The sequence below is a fragment of the Lissotriton vulgaris genome, chromosome 5 (genome assembly GCF_964263255.1).
Source record: "Lissotriton vulgaris chromosome 5, aLisVul1.2, whole genome shotgun sequence".
In the NCBI taxonomy this organism is placed as follows: Eukaryota; Metazoa; Chordata; class Amphibia; order Caudata; family Salamandridae; genus Lissotriton; species Lissotriton vulgaris.
The window spans coordinates 1,303,648,681-1,303,654,371 of NC_141693.1; the positions used below are offsets into that span (position 1 = coordinate 1,303,648,681).

At 60.7% G+C, this 5,691-nt stretch overlaps 1 non-coding gene across 1 annotated transcript; it reads right to left on the bottom strand.

Annotated features, from left to right (window-relative positions):
- Positions 1–4,565: 4,565 nt before the first annotated feature.
- On the bottom strand, positions 4,566–4,719 carry LOC147712507 (5.8S ribosomal RNA). The gene has a single exon (XR_015296170.1). It is a non-coding gene; the product is annotated as a 5.8S ribosomal RNA (ribosomal RNA).
- Between the last annotated feature and the right edge of the window lie 972 nt (positions 4,720–5,691).

Sequence of the window (5,691 nt, forward strand, 5' to 3'; positions counted from 1 at the left end):
TTTGATACTTGGTGTTAGAAAAGGAATTCTTCAGGACTGTTAACCAAGCTGTTGTGTAGTTCCTACCAATCCGTGGGATCTGCGCATTGCTTGGACAACATAAACTAAGTGCTTGGTGTCAAGACTGATTCGGGACACCCCCACAGGATATGTTGGCCTATAGACCAGCTGTCTCACAGTGCCACTGTAAGCCACCTTAACTTACCAGGGAGTGAACACTTACTGACAACCACAGAACAGGACAACCCGGATTTCTCAGGTATCATGGAACAGTACAGAATCTTTCCCTCAGTCCCTCTTGCTCACTTGTTCTTAGAGAAATACACATAGAATACACAGTGGGACGTGTGTTATTCTTAAAAAAAAATACGTGTGCTGCAACGATTTGAAGATAGAAGCAAATAAAGATTACAAGCACCAAAAGGGTAAAGAGTAGATACATTTCCACCATGGTGCTAAAGCAATGAATATATGCAGGCACATATGTAATGTGAAAATTGAATGTACTCCTGCTAAGCGAACACTACTCTAAGACTACCTACTGTGTTTATAGGTGTAGAGCCAAGAATCCCCACAAGGGATGACCCAAGGGACGGTCTGTAGATAGTGCTGTTGCCCTGTGGATGAAGCGTGTTGAGAGGCATAGTACATGATGTTCAGGGCATTGTGATAATGTTCTGCGAAGCTGGATCAATAAATAAAGTAGTTTCAGAGAAACAACTCCAACATTGTCATGCATATAAATGTGTTCAAAATGTTGCCTCTGAAATGTTATTTTCTAGGTCAATGTAAGGAATAAGCTGCCTCTCTACATGGGCTTTTTATCGGGAATGGAACAGAGCCAGTTTTCATTTCGAAATTCCTAAAGAAAAATTTCCACAATGGGTTTGACTCTTTACTCCTTAAGAACCCAATGGGCAGCAGTAAGAGCATTTAGGGAAGCAAATTATAACCCACTTGGAAAATTACTTGCTTGGGACTCACTTCTGAATTCAGACCAACCACACACCCCTCAGATGATTGAGGTGGTCCATTTCGCTACAGGGGGTGAACTTTATGGTGGAGCATCCCCCTGGTACAGAACATGCCAGTGCTAATGGTCTGTCCAGATTCTTCCGCCATAGTGATGAGAACTCCCAGAAAGGAGGGTAGTTTTCCTCACTTTTCAGCAGGAGGGGACACATGTTAGACTTGACATCCTTGGCGTGGTTTCCCCTGTCTTTTTGTCTCTGCCTCCTGTATCCAAAGTGGAAGTGCTCCTTATGTAAATTGTGTTTATGGATTGGTGTTTCCACGATTGGCTTATTTGATTTACTAGTAAGTCCCTAGAAACATGCACTGTGTGTGCCCAGGGCCTATAAATCAAATGCTGCTAGTAGGTCTGCAGCACTGACTGTGCCAACTACACAAGCACACTTTCAAAGGTGTTTCGACCTGCCACTGCAGTGTCTGCATGCAGTTTTTATAGCCATATCGACCTGGCAAAAGCACCCACTTGAAAAATAGAGACCTTTCTACTACATCAAATTGATTTTTCCAGAAGTACAGAGGATTAGGGGTGGGCAGAAAACTAGGCTCTGACAGCGTAGTGGATGAAGCCAGCCACACCTGCTCCTCAGGCCCGGTCCCAGCTTTTGAACCCTAGCCAGGCCAGGGGGGCTCATGCACCCCGGGCCTGCCGGATGGAGCTCAAGCCCCGGGCTGGTCCCAGCTTCCGAACCCTAGCCAGGCCAGGGAGAGCCTCCCCGGGACACAGTGGGCCCCCGTCCCCAGCACCCTGACCCTCCAATGGCTTGCAGGATGGTGGGGCTCACGCAGCCCGGGCCCTCAGGAGGGAGCTCAAGCCCCGGGCCCGGTCCCAGCTTCCGAACCCAAGCCAGCCCAGGGAGAACCTCCCCGGGCCCCGGTGGATCCCTGTCCCCAGCACCCAGACCATCTGATGGCTTGCAGGATAGGGGCTCACTCACCCCAGGGCCTGCCGGATGGAGCTCAAGCCCCGGGCTGGTCCCAGCTTCCGAACCCTAGCCAGGCCAGGGAGAGCCTCCCTGGGACACAGTGGGCCCCCGTCCCCAGCACCCTGACCCTCCAATGGCTTGCAGGACGGTGGGGCTCACGCAGCCCGGGCCCGCCGGAGGGAGCTCAAGCCCCGGGCCAGGTCCCAGCTTCCGAACCCAAGCCAGCCCAGGGAGAACCTTCCCGGGCCCCGGTGGATCCCTGTCCCCAGCACCCAGACCCTCTGATGGCTTGCAGGATAGGGGCTCACGCACCCCACGGCCTGCCGGATGGAGCTCAAGCCCCGGGCCAGTCCCAGCTTCCGAACCCAAGCCAGCCCAGGGACAACCTCCCTGGGACACAGTGGGCCACTGTCCCCAGCACCCTGACCCTCCAATGGCTTGCAGGACGGTGGGGCTCACGCAGCCCGGGCCCGCCGGAGGGAGCTCAAGCCCCGGGCCCGGTCCCAGCTTCTGAACCCAAGCCAGCCCAGGGAGAACCTCCCCGGGCCCCGGTGGATCCCTGTCCCCAGCACCCAGACCCTCTGATGGCTTGCAGGATAGGGGCTCATGCACCCCAGGGCCTGTCAGATGGAGCTCAAGCGCCGGGCTGGTCCCAGCTTCTGAACCCTAGCCAGGCCAGGGAGAGCCTCCCTGGGACACAGTGGGCCCCCGTCCCCAGCACCCTGACCCTCCAATGGCTTGCAGGACGGTGGGGCTCACGCAGCCCGGGCCCGCCGGAGGGAGCTCAAGCCCCGGGCCCGGTCCCAGCTTCCGAACCCAAGCCAGCCCAGGGAGAACCTCCCCGGGCCCCGGTGGATCCCTGTCCCCAGCACCCAGACCCTCTTATGGCTTGCAGGATAGGGGCTCACGCACCCCACGGCCTGCCGGATGGAGCTCAAGCCCCGGGCCAGTCCCAGCTTCCGAACCCAAGCCAGCCCAGGGAGAACGTCCCTGGGACACAGTGGGCCACTGTCCCCAGCACCCTGACCCTCCAATGGCTTGCAGGACGGTGGGGCTCACGCAGCCCGGGCCCGCCGGAGGGAGCTCAAGCCCCGGGCCCGGTCCCAGCTTCCGAACCCAAGCCAGCCCAGGGAGAACCTCCCCGGGCCCCGGTGGATCCCTGTCCCCAGCACCCAGACCCTCTGATGGCTTGCAGGATAGGGGCTCACGCACCCCAGGGCCTGCCGGATGGAGCTCAAGCGCCGGGCTGGTCCCAGCTTCCAAACCCTAGCCAGGCCAGGGAGAGCCTCCCTGGGACACAGTGGGCCCCCGTCCCCAGCACCCTGACCCTCCAATGGCTTGCAGGACGGTGGGGCTCACGAAGCCCGGCCACGCCGGAGGGAGCATAAGCCCCCGGGCCCGGTCCCAACTTCCGAACCCAAGCCAGCCCAGGGAGAACCTCCCCGGGCCCCGGTGGATCCCTGTCCCCAGCACCCAGACCCTCTGATGGCTTGCAGGATAGGGGCTCATGCACCCCAGGGCCTGCCGGATGGAGCTCAAGCCCCGGGCCAGTCCCAGCTTCCGAACCCAAGCCAGCACAGGGAGAACCTCCTCGGCCCCCGGTGGATCCCTGCCCCAGCACCCAGACCCTCTGATGGTTGGTAGGATAGGGGCTCACGCACCCCAGGGCCTGCCGGATGGAGCTCAAGCCCCGGGCCAGTCCCAGCTTCCGAACCCTAGCCAGGCCAGGGAGAGCCTCTCCAGGCCCCCGTGAACCCCTGTCCCAAGCGCCCAGACCCTCAGCCAGATCCAATGAGGGTTAAGCCCAGGCCACATCCTCTCCTCGACCGCCTGCCCATTTTCCTCGACTATTAACCCCCCACGTAGTAGGGGCTTATAGAACTTTTGGGAAGGACAAAAATTGGAGTTAGCCCGTCCGCAAGCCCGCAGGGCCATCTGGTCACCCAGCCCACATGGCCATCTGGTCACCCTGCCCGCAGGGCCATATGGTCACCCTGTTCGCAGGGCCATCTAGTCGCGCAGAAAGGTAACCAGATGGCCTGGGAAGGTGGCCAGGTGCACCAATGCAGCTGCTCTGGAGATTCCTTCCCCCGGGAGCTGCTGCTCACCTCCCTGCCTGATTTGCCCGGGAGCAGCGGGTCACCACGTCTGATCTGAGGTCATAGTTGGAAGAATGACACTGGAGCGTCCCAGGGGGGTTGCCGGGATAGGCCAGGTCCCCCTGTCGGAGCAGGGGGGGCCTGGCATCCCAGTAGCGCACGCCCTCATTCCGGGGATTGCATCTGGAAGGGTTTCACCCTCCCCGGAAGCCGGCGGCAGAGGTTGGTGCCTGAGGCACGTGCGCACGCGCAGCCGGTGGGACACCAAAGACAGCCATGCACGGCGCGCAGCCAGGCGCCCCGGGATGGGTCCCGGGGCGGACCGGTCACCAGGCCCCTTTCTCAGGGGCCAGGCGCACCGGTGGTGTACCTCCCCGGCAGGACCCGGTGAGGGACCCTGCCACGGGCGATCGGGGTGTCTGACCTTGTGGGGGACGAAGGGAAAGCGGAGCTTAACCTGCGACGGCCCAAGCCGCGTCCCGGGGAAGCCACAGGGCGATTGACGATCGAGCGACCCTCAGACAGGCGTAGCCCCGGGAGGAACCTGGGGCCGCAAGGTGCGTTCGAAGTGTCGATGATCAATGTGACCTGGAATTCACACTAATTCTCGTAGCTAGCTGCGTTCTTCATCGACGCGAGAGCATAGTGATCCACCGCCAAGAGTCACAGGCAACTTTTTGAAAACGTTCACCCACCTGCGGGCGCAGGAGAGGTGGGAGGAATGCAACACCATCCGTCCGCTGCCCGCACGGCACGACGGCCCGGGCGCCCCATTCAAGGCTTCCCCTCTGGGAGTCAGACTGCACCGTTGGGAGAAAAAAACATTGCCAGGCTCTCGGCCTGGGAGTCCCCCGCCACCCGCAGGCGAGGAAGGGGGCTCCCAGTGCGACAGGAGTAGGCAGCCGGGGACACCGGGAGGGACAGTACGAGTCATCAAACCCCTCAGCCCAGCCAAGCGGGACCGGGTCAAACCGGGTACCTGGCAACGAGGGAGGGTCGCTCCACCTGCACATCAGCCGTCCGTCGCTGGGCAGCCCGGAGCCATGTTGGCGGGCTGACAATTAGCCCACCACCATACTCGCCTGGGTTGGAGGGGCCGGTAGGGAAGAGCCAGGTGGATCCCCATCTCACACGCCTCTCACTGAGAGGAGCCAAGGTCCCCTCACAAGCCCTCATCCCCTTCTCTTCCAGGCCACCCTGCCGCATGAGAAAGGCCACTCTTCAGTAGCCCGGAACCCGGTCTGGTTGGACCGGACCGGGACTCGGGTATGGGAGGACCCAGCCGGCGCCAGGACCTTTCAAGGGAGGGGTGGTACCATCCCGGGGATGCACTGCCATCCGGTGTTCCCCACCCGAGGGGATGTTGTGCCGGGCGAACTTGGGTACCGTCTCGGAGAGGGACAGGGGATAGGGGCCGCCCCCATTCCCGGTCCCTCACAAGTCGGTCAGGCCCTCCCCAGCGGGAAGAGGCCCTCTGAAGTCCCGGTCCTCACCCAAGCACCCCATGTGGCTGCGGACCGCTCCACCCGCCGGGGAGCGCCAGGGCAGGGCCGGGCCCTGTGCCTATGGTTTGTGCTTTCAGGAGTCGGCCGAAGGTTTCAGGCTGGCACCGTCTGTCAATCAGTCCGTTCCGCCAT